The sequence below is a fragment of the Aphis gossypii genome, unplaced genomic scaffold (genome assembly GCF_020184175.1).
Source record: "Aphis gossypii isolate Hap1 unplaced genomic scaffold, ASM2018417v2 Contig00636, whole genome shotgun sequence".
Lineage (NCBI taxonomy): Eukaryota > Metazoa > Arthropoda > Insecta > Hemiptera > Aphididae > Aphis > Aphis gossypii.
The window spans coordinates 103,837-130,239 of NW_026083204.1; the positions used below are offsets into that span (position 1 = coordinate 103,837).

The 26,403-nt window shown below is 29.6% G+C and overlaps 1 pseudogene; it reads right to left on the bottom strand.

Moving 5' to 3' along the window:
* On the bottom strand, positions 1–25,126 carry LOC126554886 (uncharacterized; annotated as a pseudogene).
* Between the last annotated feature and the right edge of the window lie 1,277 nt (positions 25,127–26,403).

Sequence of the window (26,403 nt, forward strand, 5' to 3'; positions counted from 1 at the left end):
TTATAAGTCCAAGGGAAGTTGCATTTTGAACTTCCCTTTAACAAAACTATTACATTTCTATAGAATGTAAATAAAATAACAAGATTATAGAAGTTACAATGAGTAGTTGGAGGGAAGTTCAGATTAAACCTCACATTTTAACTCTCGGTAACTTGGCATTAGCATTGCCAGCATGGTCTCTCGGAGGTCTCTGGGATAAATTTTAAACTTCACAACATTATGCATAACTTCTATGTGATAAACCTGAGATGTATTTTTGCACAGTGGGAAGTTATAAAAGTCCTCTATTTTCTAAACACATAAATATTATTAATGTTTTGGTACAGGTATATATCCACTAAAATACATTATGTTAAATAAAATTAAAGTAAGTTTAAAATGAAAAACAAAGTTTATTAAATAATAATTTAATAATATATACCTAAACAAATAAACATATGTAAATATATGTTGTTATATATTAACTGTTTTTTATAAGAAAAGGTGTTTTAAATTAAAGAATATTACCCAAATTAAATTGAATCTTTGATATACAAAGATATTGATCAGTAAATTATTTAGCTAAAATATTTAAAGGTAACATATTTACTATTTTGTTATAAATAATAATATAAAATATAACTTACCCAAATTCAATGATTTTACATTATTAATTTCATTTTTTTGGGATGATAAAACTATTTTATTTATAGATGTATCTACTTCTGCTTCATCTGTTACATTTTCATTTGTAACCACAAATGATTCATTTTCTAAAAACATTAACATTGATAAATATTTATACTGATTTTTTAACACTCAAATTCTGTTAATATATAACTTACCAAAATTCAATGATTTTACATTATTAATTTCATTTTTTTGAGATGATAATATTATGTTATTAATTATAGATGTACCTGCTTCAGCTTCATCTCTTACATTTTCATTTGTAACCACAAATGTTTCATTTTTTAAAAACATTAACATTGATAAATATTTTTACTGATTAACACTCAAATTCTTTTTACATTTTAAATCAAATAATTATAATTTATATCTATCCATGCATTTTTGCTTTGCATGATTTAGTTTAAAAAAATGTCATATCTCAACCTATCCAAACACTAATAGTTTTGGAGTTATGACTACATAAATAGGTAGGTACCTAATTAAAATTACACGCCATACCTAACATATTACCTATACTATACCTATACCGTATTTAGAAATTTTAGGCACCTAGTTATTAAAGATTATAGAAAAATTATTGAGAATTTCGAAAAATACTTTCAAAGATACTTATTTTAATTTTTAATCCATATTTACCTGAAGTTACTGATGTTTTTCGAAGAAATTTAGTCATTGAACCTCGCATTAAATCCAAACTGGCGGTTCTTTGTTCTTTTGCCTTGCGTTTAGCAAAACACTTTCATATACTCTTCGTGACGACATAATAATTATTTATTTAAAATTATCATATGATAATCAAATAATTTATAACTTTACAAGTAATAAAGCACAACCACAGAGACGATAAGCTCAATGCACAACTTACTGTAAAACTCAATAGATTTTAAGAGGAGACTCAACACTCAACAGTCGATACTCGAGACGGTAAATACTGAAACTAAACAGTAAACACTTACACATAGTCACATAATACTGGAATATTAATATTTTATATTATACATAAATGCGGGTGCCATGCCAGTGAAAATACTGGAAATCCCATTTATAACCTATATTCGTCATAATGCCATATCGCACACAAAAATATTATAATATAATACTTCATTGAATATTAGAATGTGTATTGTAGCCATAAGCCAGTGTAAGTGTGTAACCAGCTGTAGGCTGTAATATATTATTGTACTTGTATGTATGTCATTTTTGTTATCGATAGAAATAATATCGGGTTTTCTAAAAATAATTCAATATTAACATCAAATAGTCTTATCTCTTTCCCACCGACCACTACGTAAACCATTGAGGCACCACTGCTAGCTGGATCAGACAATTAAAATAATATAAAAATATAAAATCTTGTTATAACACTTATAACAACGTACTACGACTACGTACAACAATATAGATTGTAGACACACAAATACGCAATACTGAAAATCAAATGTAATATTTTGTATGATCGTAATAGTGTAATTATGTACATGAAATGAGAATTTTTTTAATTTTTTTTTTTAGACTTCTATAAATTTGGGGGCCCCAATTAATTATAAACTGAGGCCTCTTGGTGGTGCTGAGCACCCCTGGTCCTCCCGCTAGTTGCGGCACTGATCGTGCATAATATATCTAATGTACATTGTGCGAAAATTATATTTTTAATATCAGAATTTTGATATAGTGAAGTTATCATAGAAATATATAAACACATACATTGATTTTCAGTTATCTTTATAATATCGTATGAATATTACCTATCGAATGTACAAAAAATTATATAAACTGAATATCAAATATATATCAATATATCGCATTTGCTATATGGGGTAAAACCAATACATTCCTCGCTTCTCTCAGAAACTAATTAAAGAAATTATTTTTATGTTGTTATGTACCTACCTGTTTTATCATATAAATCACCTACTGACAAGTCATCAGGTAAATCATTTTTCAGGAAGTCGAATAAATTTGTTGAGAATTGATCAATCATTCCTTTGGATGATTTTCCACCAGGAAAAAATAATTCTTAAGCTAGACCAACCACATCAGACTTGTAGAATGATTTTTGTACTCGCACTTTTCTGGTACCACCACCATTAACAGTTCTCACCTAGGAATATTTTACTTATAACTAGGTAGTAGGTATGCATTGAAAAACATATTATATTAGAATTTCCATGGTAAAATAGTTCTTTAAAAAATATTTGAAAATAATATGTATGTTGAAACACAAAAGTATTATGATTTATGGAGAATTAAATTTAAGAATCTTAAGAATAATTTATAAGAAGTACTGATTATGATATTTTTTGGGTAAATAAAAAGAAATAACAAAAATTACTTGAAAAAATAATCATGCATTTTTCATTGTTATAATGGGTACCTGTTTATACGCAAACATTTGATAATTAAGCCATTCAATTTCAACATATCTCACTGTCGATCTATTTTTCAAGACTAAGCTATGTTAAAGAAATAACATATTCTTTTTTTAAAAAAATTCATTAAAAATACTTGACATTATTTGATATTAAATAATAAACTTACCTTTTATTTAGAGTTTCTGTTTTTGACTCATGTTGCGTGCCAGTATCAGATTTGAATCCAAATGGTTAATTTGAATGAAAGTTAAACTTAATAACGTAATATGTTTTATTGCATACAAACAAAATACATGTAACAAATAAATAAGTGGCTGAGTGACGTGAAAGTGCTCAGTTGTTGATAGCTTTGGTACATCTGCCGTTGCTGGTCTTCGGGCTCCCTTATATATTGTGGTGCGTCTCTTGTTTACGTCGTGTTGTCGCCTTCTGGGTAAAACCAGGCGTCCTTGTTGTTGTTGTTGCAAATTCGGACACGAATTTGAGAATGTGCAATAACATCTCAAATGCATCATTAGTGCACTGTAATTATTGGTGCGCTTACTATCCCGACACGTGTCATGGTCATAGTAGCATCCGCATTACCCTTGACACGAGGCATGGTCATACTAACTTAGCCTTGTAATCTCGTAGATATCTTATAGATATCTCGTAGCCCATAACACCTCCCCACAAAAAAAAAGGTTTATGTCTGCAAGACAGAAATCTTTACAATTTTTCTTAAATGCACTCAGTTACACTTACAATTTCAGTTTTACATTGGTAACTTAATAATAATATTAGTTATATCAAATTTTAAATAAATAAGAATACAATATAAAGTATGTTAGTACAGTATATATTATTAATATATATATTTTTTAATATTTAAATCTCCTTCACCTTGATTAATACAATTAAAATAATAAAATAAATTTGTGAATAATTAATTAATATTACACACGAACGTTACGTTCTACCCACATACCAAATTAAATGACTGAATAACTAAACTTAAACATAGGATATAACAGTATTTATATTCTAAAAATGTTTTATTAAATTCTCGTATTGTTGCTTTTTTAACACATAGTTGAATATACACTTGGTATATTCCACGTCATCCAATCTCGGATCATGTGCATACGTAGTCTTATGTTTTTTTATACATATTCTATCATGCGTTTCTACTAAATTCAACAATCTTCCTGTTTTATCAAATTTCCCTATATCTATTTCAAAAATAATCTCCCTATTGCTCAATTTCTCAAACTGAATAAAAAAATTCTTATTAAAATACTTATCATAACATGTAATGTTTAACATTGGATAATTTAAATTTAACCTTTGTAAAATTGTTTTATCCGAATGCCCATTCCACACTACTATTATATTATTTTCCTTATTCCCTTGTTTGATATAATGATCAATATACTCTCTCGTTAGATTATTTCTTGTTGAATTTATACTCTGTTGTAACTGATCTAAACACGCATCTCGTAACTCCGTTTTACACACAAATATTCTTTTTATCTCTTTAACTGCTACTTGCAACTCTTTCTCAATCATAGGTCTAGCTTTTTCGTCAATTGGTAGTAATAAAGGTCTACCTTCTAACTTACTAACCTCAAATCCCTCCAAGCTATTTGACATAGCACCAGAGATAACTACTATACTCGTTCGTTTTACCATTGAAAATTCAAAGTCCATGATTATGAATTTATGTGTTTCTTTTCTGAATAATATAAACAATTCAATATTAGTTAATTATATCCTATGTTACATTTTATATATATTTATTGACTATTATATTATACTTATTTTTATATTATTTGTTATTATTTATTATTTTTTTTTTTTTACGAATAATAATGAATTATTAATATTAATATTAATATTAACGTGGTGATGGTGGTGCGCTAAATGGTACTTCATCATATATTTCTGAAGCAAAATTTCCCCTTCTTACATTTCGTATTTGTGATCTATAGTTAGCCAATCTTCTTGGTATATCAATTACTTGGCGATTGCTAACGTATCTACATTTTAATAGTATGTATATGGCTATTATTAATATAATAGATAGTATAGCCAAAATTATTGTAACATACAAAAGATTTGAATGTATGAACTGGTGTTTTTGACTTTGTTCTCTAATAACTTCTTCGTCTATCATTTGCTGAATCTCATCAAGTGATTTTGACACACTGTGCAGATCTGTTAATTGTATTTTTGATATATTATTCCATACATCGCTCAATTTATATTTATGTATATGTTCAGGTATTTTATTAAATATATTTTGTATTTTAGTATTAGGTACAAAATCTTTATAATTTGTACTCGAAATATCTTCTATAGGAGTCAACACTGCGTCACATGTGAATACTTGACAATTTAAGTCTAATATAGTTATTGCACCTGAAACCTTAACTTCTTGAACAAAAGATTCCGGTAAATCTGTGCAACTTATTGTCAAAGTATCATCTCCAGCATGTATCCGTGTGTTTTTGTTAAGAATTCTGTGGTAAATGTTTCTAAGTAATGGAAATTTGTTGATACTACATCCCGTTTGTAATGCATCCGGTGTTTTAAATATTTGCATTTCACATGGTGTATTATCATTGTTATCTAACATTGGCTGTGTAGCCTTGCATATTCTGTATATTGCTGTTTCAATGCAATCTTTTATCTCTTTTTCCGTGTAGGTAGTAAATTGTTTTCTATCCTTAGTTATTGCAACGTAAGTATATGTATTTGTGGAAATATACCATGAGTCAACTCCATCTTCAACAAATTTTATTGGTATAGGTATTATATTACATAATGAAAGTTCTACGTCGACAACCAATGGTATTCTTGTAATAAATACCAATTGTTCATTTTCATAGTATACGCTTATTTTTGTTATTTTTAAAAATTCACTTAATTCTGACGCTTTTGTTCCCATAGGTATAGCATATTGTTTTTTAATTGTTCGTTCTGCTGTTTTCAATGTTGATGCAAGTTCTTGTGGTGTCATAAGACTTGGATGTATTAACCCCTCTCTTACAGCTGTTATTATCTGTTCCAACGTTGAGGTTTCATACGCATACTGATTAGTTATTATAGTGTATAGATTATGGACTTCGTCAGCCAATAGTAAATCTAATACGTCATCAGTTATATTCTGTAATTGCATCATTCTCTCATGTAATTTTTGTTCTTTAGTTGATATTTCTTTATATAGTGCCTCTGTTTGATTTAGTGAACTAGCAATCTTTTTAACTGCTGTTTTTACTACCGTTGTTTGCGATTTCACTATATGTAAAATATTAGCTCCTGTTTCCTCTGTTTGTTTGATTGCTTCTCTAGTTTTCTTTGCACATTTATCATCACATACACCAAATAATGTATACATTGCGTTACCAACAATGTTTATTAATCCCCTTTTGTTTCGTTTATTTTCTTGATATACATCGGTTTGATTAACACTACCTCCTAACGACATATACAATCGTTCTTTTTGATTAGTTATTTCATCATATAAATCAGTTATTTCTATTTGATATTTCCCACACAAATCTATATGACGTTTGTCAGTGCATATATTTGTTATATTTTTCATTTTCAACCCTAATAAGTCATACTTTGTATTATATTCCTTAAGTGAAAAATACGTAACCAGTTTATACTCTGCTCCTATCACCTTAGTGGGGCCTAAATTTTCATAATAAAAAACCTTGGATTGTTCATAGGGATATGTATGTATAATATTCCGATGAATTTATTTCATTAGCACTGTTAAGTCCAACCATCATCACCAATCTAAAAGTAAAATTATATCTTCATTATAGTACCTACTACTTAATAACATTAGTTATATGGTTGTTAGTTTATTACATATCATTAATTATTATTTTTTTTTTTTACAAACTCCCTTAATCTATTCATTTATACTATATATTTTAATTAATCATTTGCTTTATCATTATAATACCGTTTTACATTATTTTTATGTACGGTAATGCCTCGTCGGCCACGTTGTATTACTATATTTTCATCTCCTATTACTTCAATTACTTCATATGGTCCTAACCATAGTGAATTAAGTTTGTTTTTATGTGCGTTATCTTTTAAAAGTACTAAATCTTTCACGTGTATATTTACAGGATTCTCATTTTTGTCATATCGGTCCTTACTTTTTACTTTGTGTTCTATTAACTTCTCTCTCGCTAATTTATGCGACACTTGCATACTCTGTTTCAAATCATATAAATAATCATCATAATTATATTGTGGCTCTGGCTCGGATTTTAATTTAATTGGTATTTCTAACGTACGCTCGTACACTAACGCGTATGGTTGAAAATTAGTTGATGTATGTACCGTTGAATTATATACAAAAAATGCATATGGTAACAAATGATTCCAATTATTTAAATTCTTATCCACATAATGTCTTAAGTACTCGGCCAAAGTTCTATGTGATCTTTCGAGACCTCCATTTGTCTGTGGTCTAAAAGGACTAGTATTAACTTTATTTATTTTTAACAATTTGCAAACTTCCGTAAATGTTTTGCTAAGGAAATCCGTTCCCTGATCTGTCAATATCGTTCCCGGTATTCCATGTACACACACGAAATGTAGAACAAAAGCTTCCGCGACCGTGTTTGCCTGATGATTAGGTATTGGTACTCCTAGCGTGTATTTAGATAAGTCATCTTGCATTGTTAAAATATAATTATTACTAGACAAGGTCGTTGGTAATGGACCTACAATATCTAAAAATATTTTTTCAAATGGTTTTGAACTTGTTGATGTAATAGCCATTGGTTGCTTTACATGCCGATTTGAAATTGTATTTACTTGACACGATGTACAATTTTTTACGTACTTTTTAACATCATCTTTCATACCTTTCCATCTAAATTGCTTCTGTATGCGTTTAATAGTTTTATTAACACCTAAATGACCTCCTAGTTTAGAATCGTGAAACTGCTTTAATATAGTTACTTTCTCTCTTCCGTATATTCTACGTTCGCACATATCATAATTTCGATCTTAGTATTACGAAATATGTATCTTAACATTGACCTTACTTTTTCCCACTGTAAATCATCATTCATACCTAGTTTATTCATTGCTATTTTATCTAAATTATTTTCCTCACAAAACTGTTTCAAGTTCACTAACGCTATATACATATTCTCGTACGTTGACCTCTGACGATCTTTATTTTTCGTTACTAAAAATATTATAAACCGGTCATTCTGTACTACATACGGCGTATCGCCTATCACTTTACTAACTGGTAAAAATGAAGTAATTCCAAACTTACGTTTTATTTCGTAATTTATTCCTGATGTTAAATTATATTGTTTCGCTATTTCTGTCACTATATGATACTCTACTGGCGACTCCAAAAGTGTACCTATAGCTTTTTTTTCATTGCTATTAGTAATTAACTGTGTTTCCATTTTCCCAAGAAATTCCTCGTACGACTGGTTTTTAATTTCTTGTATCGAATACATACGACTTAACGCATCTACATTAGAATTTTGCACCCCAGGTTTATATCGTATCTCATAATCATATTCTTCAAGTTATATTCACCAACGTGCTAACTTCGATAATGGATTTTTTAAGTTGAAAAGCCACGTCAAAGGGAGATGATCACTAAGTATTATAAATTTCCTTCCATATAAATATGGTCTAAACTGTTTTACCCCAAAAATTATAGCTAGACATTCTAACTCGGTTGTGGAATAATTATTTTCACTTTTATTCAATGTCCGTGACGCATAAGAGATGGGGGGCTATAATAATCCGGAAAGTATATGTCCGGACCGTATAATTCCGGAATGTATTTATCCGGACCGTATTTCGACGGAATCCAAAAAATATAAACCGTATTTTAACGGAACGTATAGTTCCGGAAAGTATATGTCTGGAACGTATAATTCCGGAACGTATTAATCCGGACCGTATTTCGACGGAATCCAAAAAGTATAAACCGTATTCTTCCGGAACGTATATGACCGGAACGTATTTTCCCGGACTCTTAAAACCGTATTCATTCGGACCGTATTTGCCCAGAACGTATTTGTTCGGAAAGTGTTGTAAATTGCCTATATTAAACCCCTTGCATAACACCAGATTACAATTAATAATCAGTTGGTGTATTTTTATTTTAAAAAAATTGTTTGTTTTGAACTGTTTTTTTCTATTCAAAATGGGTTTTAAACAAAAAAATTGTTTGAGTTTCAAGCAGTTCAAACAGTATATTTAAAACGTTTCAAAACAAAAAAACTCAATATTCACTTGGAGTTATACTGTTTTAAACATATTACGTAATACGTTTTATTCGTTTTAAACAATTAACGAATTATTCAAAATAAATGTTTTGAATTTATGTTTTAAACATGTTTAAAACAAGTTGTTTAAAACTTGTGTTGTAAACATATTTGTAATTACGTAATTAAGTATTGTCGATAAATCTGGGGAACCAAAATTGTTCGACCATGACGCTACCCGAACCGTAAGTCCGGGGTAGGTTACGTACGGTCATGGTTGGCGCCGACGTTTGTCCGTCGATTATTTTGACGCGTATTCGTTTCCATTATTTCGACGGCCAATAGCTCCGAAACCAAATGTGCTAGCGGTTTTCTTCCGTGATTCATTCCGGTTTCTATTTCGATTTACTATACGGTGTGAATTTTTTAAACCGATCGGACCGCGGAATAAAAATTCGATTTTCGGTTCGACGGCTGCGATTCATGTGATCGTCACGGTTAGACTCCCCGGGAATGAATGGTTAGCGATCTTATTCTCCGTACGCTGTCCTCGGTCTTAACTTCAGCACCGTTCATAACATCGACGCGTCGGGCGATTTGTCGGGGCAGACCCGCCGTTCTATCTACCTAAGCCACGGCCAACATTAATATTCCGGGCGGGCGACTATCTAGCTGAACCACAGCCTCCCGGGCGTGCAAGGATCGCGGGACCGGCCGAGCACGGTCGAGCGTACTTCTCCGGCTGGCCAGGCACCGAGGCTGTGGTTCAACTAGATAGTCGCCCGGTATGTGGATAAACATATTTTATCGTCCCCGGGTGGACTTCACGCCACAGTATATGGCCAAGCCACGGTAGAAACTTTTAATTTTAACAACATTTTTATATGATATAATATGTACATTAACCCAACAAGAAAACCAACTGAACATAGATAGGTACTTAAAATTGTCACCAAATAATTAAAATAAAATACTATAATTTATAATCATATGTACCCAGTGTCGGTCTGGCTAATGATTGGACCCCCACGACAATAATTTTCAATAGGCCCATTTACACAAAAAAAAAAAAGAATTAAAAAATGTTTTTTACATAGGTAGTTTTACTTTTCGTGTAAGCGCGATTAATAAAATTAATTCATAACTATTACAATACTAGAATCCAAAGTCCAAACTTATGAACATAGTATTATAATTATGTGATAAATAAATAAATAAATGGTTTGACAATGGTTTTGGTAAAAAATGTATTGGTACTTTTTTATGTTTAAATAGATACTAAATAAAAATAAAAATAGTTATTATTATATTAAAATTATTATACATCTACGGTATATTTAATGATTGGAAAGTCAGTTACTCTAATTCGATATATAGATATTCTAGTACAGTTTTTCTTGTATGTGTATCGTATGAATAATAGCCTCCTTTTGCCAATGTCTAAAAAAAATAAAACGTTTAAAATCTGTTATGTAGATTTATAATATGGATAAAACACAATTTTAAAATCGGTTTAATTTTAAGCAAACGAAAGCAACTTATATTTTCAAAAATCACCCTGTATAATAATATAACTAGTATTGTAAAATTGTATATGGTTTACACACTTTTATAAGTAATGCTAATCAAATAGGTAAATATTAATAAAGAACACACACAACTTGAATTTATTGATATAATATTATCATTGTATAAGAATAACGATGCTCTGAGCGGAGATGGTTTGTCAGTCTGGATATTTTATATTGAAATGTATTTTTTTTTTTTATTCGTTTTTATGGTGATAAACAAAGCGTTAGAAAGTAAAATCCAAATTTTAGCGGTTTTTTGTAATTTGTCGGTGGTTTTTCCGTGTCATTAAATAACTATTGAAAAAATCAAAAAGTTACGTCCCTAGAGTACCACCTTGATCCAATTTACTAAAAGATAAGATACTACATATTGAAATCAACATATAGTAGAAATTTTGTATACATGATAAAAAAAATAAAATAAATAAACACCATTGTAAAACCACTAGCTTCAGACTTCATAGCTCCGCTCAGAGAATTTAATATAGTTATGTTATAACTTATAACTTTTAAAATATTTCCTAAAATACATTACTTCATTCATTGTTGATCTTAGATAACTTTTCAATTTTTAACTTTTTAAGGTTGAAAAAGATCTCTGGCAATGTACAAAACTACAAAATATTTGATTAAAAAAATAAACTCGGTATTTTTCAACCATTTTCGGTACCAAACTGATAACGGGCCGGGAGAGGCTGTCTGTACCTACTGCCTACATGATAAAATGTTCAAAATAGGCAATTTAAATTTGAAAACTTTTTTTTCTTATTATTGATCAATGAAATCTAAATTCTTGAACAATTAATACAAGGTTCTTCATAATAGTTGTTATGAAGATAAACAATGAAGATTTTAAGTTCAGATTTCTACAAAATTAGTCAATATCACGAACATTTGCAAATCATTTTTCGGTTCAAAATGTATAAGATGTTTAATTGTTAATGCTTGGAAATTTAAAACGAGATATCTCATAAGTGGGTAATATTGTGAATAAAAAATCTAAAAAAATATATAAGCACAGATTTTAGATTCTGAACGAAGTGATGAATGTATTGATTTTACAATGATGTGTGTTTTTTTTTGTTTTTTTTTTTTGTATCTGTGTACAGCATAACTAGTCGAAATAATGCTCCAATTTCAAACTATGGGGGTGGTTTCCGATGTAAAAGTGAATATCCTTGGTGCATTATAGAGGTAAAAAGCTAACATTTTCCAACAGTTTTCAAAAAAATCGAGAAAAACCAAAAAAAAATGACGGAAAAACGGGAATTTTTACGCAAAACCAGTTTTCGACCAAATCGATTTTTTTTATGGTTGTAATTCAAAAACTAATCACTGTAAATACTTGAAATTTTCACCAAATGTTTATGTCAGTGTTACCTATATACAGTTCAATTTTCAAAAAATTTTGACTTTTTTTGAGTTATTTATAGACCACTGAAATTTTCGATTTTTTTGAGAAATTTTTTTTAAAGTGTCGATAAAAAATTTTTGGATGACCAAAAAGTTTTGAAAATTTAATACAAGGTTCCTTATGAGTTGTTTTTTATTGTAGCTAAAAAAAATTAAAAATCGTTAGTCACAATTTTTTTTTATAAGAGTTAATAGTTCAAATTTTTACGAAATCTGTCGAAAACGCGAAAATTTGCAAGTAATTTTGAAGTTGAAAAATCATAAAATTTATGTGTTCATAACTAAGGATTAAAATTATAACACTAAGTTTTCCATAAGTTTTCCTTCAAGTAGCTATAGAGAAAACTCATAACATCATTATAGAAATATTTTAAGCGCGTTTGAATTTTAAATTTTTACGAAATAGCGTAACGATAACGATTTATCCTCAAACACGATTTTAAATATTTGTTATTATTCAAAAAGTATGAGTCATAGATACTTGAAAATTTTGCCAGTTATTAAGATTCGCGTTTTCTTTACGTGATTTAATTTTCAAAATATTTTGACTTTTTTTGAGCTATTTATAGACAACTGAAATTTTCAATTTTTCTAAAAATTTTTTTTTTAAGTGTCGATAAAATTTTTTTGGCCCAATGAAAATACTTGAAACCTAACCCACTTGCCCGCTTTTTTTATAGTTATTTTAAGTTAAAACTTGGAGAAAATTAGATGTTCAAACGAATATTTATGATATTTTTTATTTCGTTATAACTCAAAAACATTATTTTTGGTGACTATTGTAACTTTTACTTATATTATAATATTGTATATGTTAAAGTGAAAGACGACATTTGGTGAATGTTGACATTCACCGTTGAATGTTGATATTCACTGCTGTTTTTGGTGAATGTTAACTTATTGAATAAATATTCAAAATTTACCAACAGTCACCGGTGAATGTCAACATTCGCAACGATTATCGGTGAGTGTTGACATTCCCAATTGAGTTTTGGTGAATGTTAACATTCACAATATTAAGTTTTGATGAATTTTATAAATGTTTAGTTAAAATTGGCAATGCTGGATAATAATGAATTAAAAGTTAAAATTAAATTAAAACGTTAAGTTAATGTTAATTAAGTAAATTAACTCATTAATTTTGCAAATTAGAAAATTTTAACTTTAAACTAAGTTAAGTTACTTTTTTTTTCTAAGTTAACGTTTAACTTTATTATTTTAAAACAATTTAACTTAACGAGTTTAAAAAAATCGTTAACTTTCCCAGCTTTGAAAATTTGAGTATAGACGTTCAACGATTGGAGTTTGATGTATGGTGTCGCACGTAAAGATTGCGAATGTTTAAAGATATGATATTCTTCACACAAAACTATATTTGAGTTGAAACGTATAACAGTTTAATCGTACGGTGTTTAATGATCTATATAATATTATCAGAGATGCGTTTAACGTTACGGTATCTGTCTATCTGTTTGTACCCACTACCTATCTCTCTCTCTCACACGAAGCTTTTGCTTAATCGCGTAATTGGCGATACGTCCGTCATCGTATCTAATTTAGTAGTGATGGAAAATACGTTTATATCTATCAGTGTCGACGTATTTCATTTGGTTAACTGTTGTGAATCGTGATTGAATTTGTGCTACGTTCGAGTTACTACTAATTTTTCACGTGTATAATGGAGAACATACTAGAAGTTTTTTACGAAAAATTCAACGCTATTTTAAGTAAAAAAAGAAAAGATAATAATTTTTATTTGAGTGCTGAAAAATATAACAAATGTGTTGAAGACGTTCTCAAGTTTAAGGGGAAAGAAAGTAAGCAACGCGTCGTGTGCAAGTTATTAAAAAGATATGATGTCGTTAAAATAATGTCTCATAACCAACTTATTGTTCCATTGAAACCCGGCGATACAAAAATAATTTACTTCGTAAAAAATGAAGATTTATTCGATATTATCCATGATGCCCATATCAAAACAGGCCACGGAAGACGAACCCGTGTAATTAGTGAATTACAAACAAAGTATAAAAATATAACTTATGAATCAGTTACATTATTTTTGAGCTTGTGTGTTCAATGTCAAAGGAAACAAAAAGTCCCAAAGAAAGGGATCGTGGTAAAGCCAATTATAAGTCGTGAACTCAACTCTCGATGTCAAGTTGATTTGGTCGATATGCAAACGTGTAAAGATGGTGAGTACAAATTTATTCTGAATTATCAAGACCATCTCACTAAATTTATACAGCTTAGACCATTGAAGAGCAAAACAGCAGAGGAAGTAGCCCTCACGTTGCTGCCAATTTTCCTCACTTTCGGTGCACCAAATATTCTACATTCCGATAATGGGAGAGAGTTTTCTAATAAAATTATAATAGATTTGTGCTCGAGGTGGGAGGGTGTAAAAATTGTTCACGGTAAACCTCGTCATAGTCAATGTCAAGGTTCCATCGAAAGAGCCAATCAAGATTTTCAAAATATACTCAGAGCCATGATGCACGATAAGAAAACAACAAAATGGTCAGAAGCTTTACCATTTGTTCAATTCGCAAAAAACACTGCTTATCATCAAGGAATAAAACAAACACCGTATGAGGCAATGTTTGGTAGCGTTGCTAAAAGGGGCCTAGCAACAAGTTCATTGCCACGAGAACAAATAAAATACATTGAGACCGAAGAGCAGCTTGAACAAATTATTCAGTCAATAGGTGAGTACCTACAAATGTAATTTAAAAAAATAAAATGATATAGATAATGAATTAATTATTATTATTATAATTATTATTAGATGATGATAACACTGAGCAAGTGGAACAAAATGACAATGATCTACAACAGCTTGAAACAATTTTACAGTCAATTGGTGAGTACCTACAAATTTAATTTAAAAAAATAAAATGATATAGATAATGAATTTAATTATTATTATTATAATTATTATTAGATGATGATAACACTGAGCAAGTGGAACAAAATGGCAATGATATACATTCTGCAGAGAGAGTGTTAGGTAAACTATATTTATAATAAATAAATAATTAAATACAATAATAATAATTAAATATATTTTGTTATAATATCTGGTTTATTAAGTTGCTAAAATTACTTTAAATTACTTTAAATAGCAGAACTATTTAAAATAAAAAAAAAATTGTCAACAATAAAATGATAAGTTATATTCAATTTTATTTAGAAAAATGTCGAACTTCAAATGGTTAATAAATAATTTATCAATTTATTTTCCAGTTAATGAGATCCAATATAATAACACTGAGCAGGTGGAAGATAATGCTGAGCAAAGTAAACTAGATCATGAATTAAAAAAAAAAAAAAAAACATGATTCAAAATAGAGCAGCAGCAAGAATGGGACTTGAATTACAAGCTGAAAGAATGCTACGTTCATCAAGACAAAAGTTTACTCCAGCTAAACCTGGTGATACTGTTCGTATCCGAGTTCCTGATGTTGACCGAGGGCGTATGGATCCACAGAACATATTGGCAGTTGTCGTAGCTGTCGATAATAAATTATACACACTAGGCACAAAAGAGGGTGTAATAAATCAATTATACACCCGTAATCAATTTGCTGTATGTAAAGAACAAATATTAACACCTGAAGAAGTTGCTACTAACCAATCCGTGTCCTTAAGGAAAGCTTCCACTTCAGTTTCTCAAACAGGTGGACAGGGATACATGAGATGCAATTGAAAGGCAAAGTGTGTATCGAAGAAGTGTAGTTGTAGATCTTCAGGAATTTTTTGTAATTCAAAATGTCATAATAGTTTATCTTGTTGCAACAAATAATTTTTATAATATAAAATAAAATAATTATGTTTAATTATTAACCCTTTGAGTGCCGAATTAATTTGTAAAAACTATTTTATCACAAGGTATTAATCTTTTTTTTACAAAATGTTAACATTCACCAAAACTCAATTGTGAATGTTAACACTCACCGATAATCGTTGCGAATGTTGACATTCACCGGTGACTGTTGGTAAATTTTGAATATTTATTCAATAAGTTAACATTCACCAAAAACAGCAGTGAATGTCAACATTCACCAAATGTCGTCTTTCACCTTAACATATACACACAATGAAATTGTATAATGCAATGTTTTCTGCAAAATGTAATGGCTCATGGCGTGTACCCTACAAACTCCTGTTTTTTTATGAATGTACATATAATCATACAAAAATCATGATATACCATTGTATGTAGGTACACAGGCCTGCTCAGAACGTGTTAACGTTGGAACAATACCTATCTCTTTCCGGCACGACGGGACAACGTTTATCCCACCAAAATATCAACCGATCCAGCACGGCGGTACGAAAAATAACCCACCTCTAAACGTATTTAATTCTAATTCTCTAAATGGATATTATTTTCCCTATACTTTTATAATATATTTGGTTACTGATATTAAACAAATTTAAAAATAAAACAAGACGTATTTATGTGTTTTTCGACTATTTTTACACTATAATGAAATTTCGATGTTATGAAAAATTCGTTTTTCTGACAAAAATAATCATTTGTACATATTAGTCGTTTCCGAAGGTCGAATCACTCCGGACTTGTTTTATTACTTAGAGAGCATTGTATTTTCTGCGTATATGTAATAATAATGAACCAATTATAATTAGTTTTTGTGATAAATTGATATTTGTAGCGGTTTAAAATTTAACCCTCGGTGCCGGTTGGGTCGTTTTTGTTTTATTTTATTTCGATTACTTTTTTGAATTATAATGAGTTCTAAACTGAGTGAAAATAATAATAATAATTGTATATATGTATATAATTAATTTATATATATCAATACGGGTATATGTGTATAAAATATAATATGAAATACCTATACTATAAAGCATATAGGTACTGTACAATTCTTATTTTTGAGTTTTGAAATTTGTCATTCTTTATCAAGACTTCAAGGAGGATTAATGTTGGTAGTTTAAAATTTTGAATATTATAATTTTATATTATTATATCTGCTCAAATATATACAAACTTTTACAATGAATCATGATGGATACCGATATGATAATAATGGTAAAAAAAATGGAATCACGTAAGTACTTAATCACACATCATATTATAATGAAAATATATTATATATACACCGAATTTTTTTTAACCTTAGTTCATTAAGCTAATACACATTATAACTATTACATTTTTTTATAAATAATTTTATGTATACATTATATATTATTTTATATTAGATTCTGAGCGGATGTGTTGATTTTACAATGATGTGTTTTTTTTATAAAATTTGTTTCCGTGTACACGATAAGTAGGTAGTTGAAATAATGCTTCGATTTCCAACTTGGAAAGTTTTACACTACAGTGAATCTATATTGTATAAATCACAACAAAAACCCTTCGTAAACTTCGTGTAAAAATGGCTAAGTAGAAAAAAAATATTGGATCATTAAGTACTATAAAGATGTGATATCATGAATTAATGCTAAGTATATTGAATTTAAGTACCTAAACGTATTTTGTTTCAATAATTTATTTAGGTACTTGGCGAGGAATTAACAAAGTGTGATGAACAAAATAATTAAATGGCCAGTGCCGTATATCCCAGTAACACAAAATGTTTTTAGACCAACGAGATTGTGGTAATTTTATTGTAAGGTGATTTTTAATTTCAAATTCGTAGAGTTTATCACCTTATAATAGCATTGCTGCGTTAGGTATTTATGATTATTTTTATAATATTATTATTAATATGTATATTATTCTAAATTTTTTTTTAAGAAATAATTCCTCGCCAAGTAAATAAATTATTGAAACAAAAATACAAAATACGTTTACTTAAATTATACAATGCATGGTAATGACCCGCCGACCGCCGACCGCCGACACTCGTCATTTACTTCCACCTAGGCCTCGAGCTGCATATACGAAATCGAGTACATAACTAATTGGCAAAAGAATTTGAAAAACTTAGTAATTTTAACGAATTTGACCTACAACCCTCATAATCAAAAATATTTGATTTACGTAAGAACAACTTATGAGGAATCTTACATCAAAAACTGTTAAATGCTATTATGTTATGTTATGTTATGCTGTTATGTGCTTAAATGTGTGTGGATTGACTGTTAATACTTTTGTTTTTTAACTCACGATCCTTTTTATTATTTTGAAATACATAGTAGGTACCTAATACTATATTATACAGGATGATTTTTTTGTCAAACAACACTCATTATTTCCAAAAGTATTCATGTTTTTGAAAATATTTTTTTTACATAGTTTCAAATTGTTAAAAAGCAATGTTTTTATAAAAAAATTATATTTTTAAATATTTTTTATCCTTATAATTTTTTAAGTTTTTTACTTTTTTGAATGACAACATAGATTTTTAATTTCATATTCCAAAGCAGAATAATTTTCTGAGTATTTCGAGACTTATATGAATTCTTGTAGTTCATAAATATTGTATATTGTTATTCAATAGTTATTACAAATGTAGCAAAAGTACCATGCACTTTTGTCCTGGAACCATGAAAAAGATGGTCGACGGAACAATTATAGTGATGAGGTCTCACTCTAACCATGAGCGTGAAGATGATACCCATCAATTAGTAGATGCTTTAAAATCAGTACTAAAAAGAAGAGCTGCTGCTGAAAATATTTTATTAAAAGAAATTTACGACGAAGAGTGCCTAAGGTAAATTTTAGAAGTTTTATTATTGAAAAATTAATTATAATTGCATATACTTATTTATTGATTTAGGCATCCAATAATAGCTACCTTATATCCATGGCCTACAGCTGAATCTTTAATGCGTTTGGCCCGTAGGTCAGCAATGCCTAGATTGCCTGGGAACCTTCAGGAACTAGCATCCTTATTTGATAATGGACATCTTCAAAGATACAATTGTTGTGACATTACGATATTTAGGAGCTGTATTCGTGACCTTGATGGTAAAACTAGCCTGATATTTGCATGTCCAGTTTTGTCACAAAGTTTTTGTGGAACTGGAATTGAGGAGTTTCATGTAGACGTTACTTTTAAAGTGGTTCCAGTAAACATGGGCTATCAATTATTGAGCGTGCATGCTATGATACAAAATTATGTAAGTATATTATACCTAAAACAAAAATTTAACTTACAATTGTTTTTATTAAATTGATGTTCATTAATTTATTTATTTATCTATAATCAATACCAATTTTTATCGCACTAATGGAATCGAAGTCTAGGAATTCTTATGACAGTGTATTTCGATATGTTAAAGATAATCTTTTAGCAAACATTTCTCCAAGGATTATAATAAGTGATTATGAATCTACACTTAGAGATGTTCTACAAACATATTTCCCTGAAGCTCGAACCTAAAAATGATTTTATATCTTTTACATTAGTTGGTTTTGGAAATTCTAACACAGATTTCACTTTCTTTCATCAGGTTTAATTCCATTTTCTGATATTATGTGTCCCAAATATACACATTCACGTTTTAAAAATTCACATTTATCTGGTTGTAACTTCAAATTGTTAATTTGTAATCGCTCAAATACTTCTACTAACTTCTCATTATGATCATACAAATTTTTCCCGTAAACAATTATGTCGTCTAAATATACTAAACATTTTATTCCTATTAAACCAGCTAAAGCTGAATTCATAACTCTTTAAAAAGTTCCAGGACTAGTTTTCATGCCTTGAATCATACGTTTAAAATGCCAATGACCTTGATTGGTTGAAAAGGCTGTTAATTCTCGTGATTCTTTTTTTAATTTGTTTGATAAAACCCACTAGAAGATCGAGAACAGAGAATAATTGACATTGTCCTAACTGGTCCAATATTTCTGTAATATTAGGCAGAGGATGGAATTCATTTATGGTGACTTCATTTAATGCTCTAAAGTCTACCACTATTCTAAACTTTTGTTTACCTGAATTGTCAATTTTCTTTCGCACTAGTAAAAGAGGAGAGTTCCAAGGACTCCTTGAACTTTCAATAATATCGTTATCCTCAAGTTTCTTAATTTGCGTATTTATCTCATCTTGTTGTGCATGAGGAAGTCTATAAGGTCTTCGGTATATAGGCGGTTGGTCGTTTTTTAATCTTATTATATGAGTTCCCGCGTTAGTGAAGGTTAGCATGTCCCCTTCCATATGAAATATGTTATTATACTTCTCGCATATTTTATAAATAGATTTTTTCTCATTCTCATCCATATGATCGGTTCTTATTATTTGTCTCAAACGCGTTATACGTTCATTATAATTATTTTTTGTTTCTACCGTATATATCTCATATTCACTATCATAATTTATCTTATTTATATCGGTTACATCTATGTCTTTTATCTCCTCAGATATATTAACATACTAACTATTGCTTTCCCTTTATTCACAGTAGACACTAGACACCGTACTACTGTAATATACGTCCTTCGTAATTTGTTGTTTGTGTATGTATATACTTTTACTTTCCACGACTGGGTCAGCTATTGCTATTTCTACGACGGTTTCCGTACGTGGTTGCAATTTAAAAATCACAGAACCGCAATGTTCTTTGTGCAAGGTTGCTTCATCATCTTGAATAATTAACCTATTTTTGGCTACGTCCACCATTACTTTGTTTTTTAGTAAAAATTCATGTCCTAATATACCGTCCTTAGGTATAGGAAATTGCATTCCCACTACATAAAATTCTATGTCTATATTTTTGTTATTTATTATAACTGGTATTTTTATTTTGCCTAATGTTTGTATTAACTCCTTATGAATGCCTCTTAAATTAATTTTTTGTGTTTCATCTATATTTAATTGTCCTTGTAAACAATTTATCTTAAGTATATTCACCTGACTACCTGTATCTATTAATAAATTTAACTCGTTTGTTTTGCTCGCAGGTGATATACATGTTATGTGATTGTTTTCTAAAGCAGCGACGATGTGGTAACATTGTGCATTTCCTCCGCGATTATTTGGTTTATCGAACGAGTACCACGGTCCTCGCCCGACACGTTCACGTTTCCTGAATTGCGGTTCCTACTTTCATTATTACTTTTTTTTATAACATGCACTTATATCATGGCCACTTCGTTTACAATATGCACATGTGGTTGCGCGTGCGTTATAATTTGTTGGTGGTTGAGTAAAACTATTCCGATTAGATGGACGATTATTATTACTTGCAGGCTTATTTCTACATTGAGCTGCATAGTGATTACCATTACAGTTATAGCATTTAATAGGTGGTCTATTAAAATTATTTTGCTGAGTGTAATTATTTGTCCGTCCTTGATAACTCGGTTTACTAAAGTTATTTGGTTGGAAATTCCTATTACGACTATTTGTATTATTATTTCTTGTATTATTCACACGTTGGAAATTATTATTATTTTGTCGTAAAGCATTATAATTGCCTTTATTAAAATCGTTCCTGTATCCGTTATTTTCTCTTTCTGAATTATATTCTACTTCTTCTGCCTTTGCCAATTGCTTAGCTACCTCTAATGTTTTAGGATTTCGTGCCTTTACAATTGTTCTTATAGGACTTATTAATCCTTTTATAAAAATATTCAGTGTTTGTTCTTTTAAAGTTTCGTGAATTACTTTTGCTTCTGATTCCTCTTTATTAAGTGTACACGCATTACATAATTTATAATACAATTTCTCTACTCTATGGCAATAATCATTGACGTCTTCACCATGACGCATCTTAATGGAATTTAATTGTATCTGCAAACTTGAAGCAGTTGTCGTATCTTCAAAAGCATCCGATAAATAACTCTTAATGTATACCCATTTAGTAACATTTTTATATTTTATCATTTCTAATGCTCTACCGGATAACCTAGTTGTTATATATTTAACTAAGTCGGTGCGCATTTTTCTTCAACCAAATTTACTGCCATATCACATGCATTTGTGAACGGATAGATATCGTATTCTCCCGTACACATAGGTATAAGCTTAAATGCTTCCTCTAATTTTATGGTAACCATTTTCTTTACACGCGGTTTTCTCCCGAACGTTAACTCAGTATGTTCAAAATCGTCCGTAACCTTGCTACGTGTAACCTTTTTATTGTCTAAACTTAAACTTCTCTCCAAGCTGTATGTTATTTTCGCGCTCTGGCGTTCACTTGGGCTTCTAAATAGACTAGGGCGTTCTTTCGGGCTTTCAATAGGGCTAGGGCTTTTACTAGGGCTAGGGCTTCTACTAGGGCTTCCCAAATTAATCAATTGTTGGGTTTTATTTAATACTTCTAAACTCAAATCTGGAGTTTCTAAAGACGTCTTATTCGATGGATTAGCTACTTCCAAAGGAGATGTACCTGTGTTCTCCATAAATTGCTTTCACACTCATTTGATACGTTTTACAATCAACTATAATAATATAACTCAATAATAAATCTCAATAATATATGCCCTTTAATAATTCTCAATAATAATCTCAATAATTCAACAATATGCCCTCAATAATAATCTCAATAATTCAACAATATGCCCTCAAAAATAATTCTCAATAATAATATCAAAAATTCACAATATGCCCTCAATAATAATTCTCAATAATAATCTCAATAATTCACAATATGCCCTCAATAAGAATTCTCAATAATAATCTCAATAATTCAACAATATGCCCTCACAATAATATAATAATTCAATAATAACTCAAATAACTCAATATGCCCTCAATAATAATATAATAACTCAATATTTCTCAATAATAATTCAAATAAATCATTGCCCTTTAATAATCAAAAAAAATTCCTAAATAGTTTTTTTACGACCTACTTAAATATATTCAGTTACTTAAATGATATTTCTTAGGTTTTATATTTTTGTAACATATATCCGTGTAATAATTTAATTAACGATTCACTCACAATAATGCGACGTTCGTTGATGTTGTCATCCTGTCTGATACTTTCTGCAACGTTGAATTGAATGGTCTTCTCTTCTGGAGTTATCAACGAAGAAGGTTGTACAAGTCTTCCTTGTTGATGGTAGCCTTTGACGGTTTGCCTCCTTGAAAAGTGAATCCTACCGACTGCGCCAAATTGTTGCGTGCCAGTATCAGATTTGAATCCAAATGGTTAATTTGAATGAAAGTTAAACTTAATAACGTAATATGTTTTATTGCATACAAACAAATAAGTGGCTGAGTGACGTGAAAGTGCTCAGTTGTTGATAGCTTTGGTACATCTGCCGTTGCTGGTCTTCGGGCTCCCTTATATATTGTGGTGCGTCTCTTGTTTACGTCGTGTTGTCGCCTTCTGGGTAAAACCAGGCGTCCTTGTTGTTGTTGTTGCAAATTCGGACACGAATTTGAGAATGTGCAATAACATCTCAAATGCATCATTAGTGCACTGTAATTATTGGTGCGCTTACTATCCCGACACGTGTCATGGTCATAGTAGCATCCGCATTACCCTTGACACGAGGCATGGTCATACTAACTTAGCCTTGTAATCTCGTAGATATCTTATAGATATCTCGTAGCCCATAACACTCATCCATGTCATTATTTTTTTTTACCTAAGACATCAATTTATCAAAGAGAGCACTTTTTCTTTTTGATGTGGATTGGCTTGTTTTGAATAATTTAACAATGCTAAACGGTCACCATATTTAGGTAAGTACATTTTTAATGTGGTATCTTCAGTAGACATTGTTTTTAGAACATCTATGTCAATCTGAAATACAATTTTTCAATTACATTTACTTATTAATTAGAGGCTATTGTGATTATCTAAACACAAAATAACTGTATATTATACAAATTAGAAAAATAAAGATAACATTAGAGGAAATCAAATTCAGCAAAGATGGAAAGAGAAGGAAGTGTAAATATGAATGAAAGTTTGAGAGATACACAGTCCTAATCATTTTAAAAAGTTTAAGTTAAGTTAGCCAATATTATAGGAGAAACGACATTTTTTGAACCATTCAATCTTTATATTTAAATCAATTTCACCTAACAGAAAGTGTTTGTCTATCCTATAACTTAAAAATAGTTTTTATTTTGTTAGACACATGGGTGATGTTGCAAAAATTACAAAAATTCTAAAAAATAACTGTAATTGCACAATTAAGTTGTTTTTCGTTTTATCATTGTTATAATTATTATCATAGCAAAAAAAATAATAAATATATGAACATTGAAGCACAACAAAAATACCAATATTGCACTTTTTGAGTGTGGAATTTTACATAAGAATATGTCTGTACTCTGTATTATAATATATTTTTAATTGTTACCAATATTCTGTTTTTTATCTTAGAACATCATCATCATAATCATCATCACACATTATTGGTAATTGGTGTATGTTGGGCCTTAAAGTAGGTTTATACTATTAGCACAGAATAGATATTATATTATGCGGTATTAATTTCATTCATACAAATAAATGATTGGGTAGGTAAACACATATTTCAAAATAAATATGATAATATATGTACAAGAATTATAAAAAAATTTTAGCTGCCTAAAAATAGTGTTTAAACCATGGCTGTAGCACAAATTACTCTGTGACTGTGGTGTACAACTGGTGTAATAACCTATATTATTATCACATTTACTGCTTACTGCTTAGTAAAAAAATTACCTTTACGGCTTGATATAAAAATAAAAAATCACCAATGTTAACTTAGATACTACACTCGTCGTTCTTCATTTTCTTACGTACTTAAATAATGCACCATGAAAACCAGACATCACTCTAGGTCTCTTGCTAAAGTTTAATAGGTACAAGAAATTTTTACCTTTTGAGCTTCCATTTCACGAGCTATGAAGTCGGCATCTTCAATGGATCTCTGTACTAAAAACTCTTTAATAGTGGATGACATGGTTTCAGTTTTTTTTTTTTTTAAAGATTAATAAATAATGACAGACTATAGTTGAGCTGACTAATTACTATGTCCATACGGCATACCTACACGATACACTTGACACTTCAGCACTTCAGTAGTGGCGACCTTAGATAAGTATACGTTTGTACTTGGTGGCGACTGGCGGTAAAAATAGTCAGATTCTATTGTCTCGAATCTCAAACTATTGTCAGCCAGTAATAAATAAGGCTTCAGCGTCAACAGTACCTAAAAGTAGTATGCATTACCCATTACCCAGTGTGTGCTGTAAATACCTAAATAATAATTCAACATTTTGGAAGATATTTGGGAACATTCAACATATTTATACCTACAGTATAAATATAGACAATCACTTTTTCTAAATATATTATAATAATGTGCGATACTACCACGTACTATATAAATAATTACTAATGACTATAATAGTCAATAGGTACTAAACTCAATAGTCAATACCTACTTATTAGGTATATCTATTAAATTAAAATAATTATTATCACCTAATATAGATTACTGAATTCTGAATTCCCTATAAATTATTATCCTAAAAACTTTATATTTTATGTTTTTTAATATTTATATTAATTAATGTAGGTAGGTACATTCAAAATGTAAAATAAAGAAACGTATTATTTAGTATTAAGTCTATTGTTTTGTATATAATTATGTAATTATAACAATTATAGACAGATATTTAAGAATGATGTACTTAGTCAATATTTAGTGTTGGTGGTTGCTTGCCATAACATGTGATCGGCATAGATAGGTACTTTAACAATTGTAATTGTTTGTCACTGGTGACTGGTGCCGTTCCCAAGTTGGTCGGTAAATGTGACATAAGTCAAAGAAACGACCAATATACTGGTATTACTCGTCAAGTACCTACGCCAGTCGTCTGAACACCATAATCGTGCACTGGTCAACTATACAATTATTGGTTACCGTCAATCGAGATTCGGGGTGATTTGAAACGATTTTGACCTACTTCTAGGTATTTCGAGCTTAAAAAAATCGCAATAGGCTACAAAAAATACATAAATGTGTGTATATATCTCATAAATAGGATAAAACCTTTCATTTAGTTTTTTGACCAAAATTGGACTTAAAAAAATAATATAAAGTACGTGTTACAAGTCACCCTCAATTTTTTGTTTGTAAAATAAAACTTAAGCTATAAAATTGGAAAAATATTTTTTTAGACTTCCAACTACAAAATTCTGCTTTTGAATTGTTCTTTAAAGCATAAAATATAT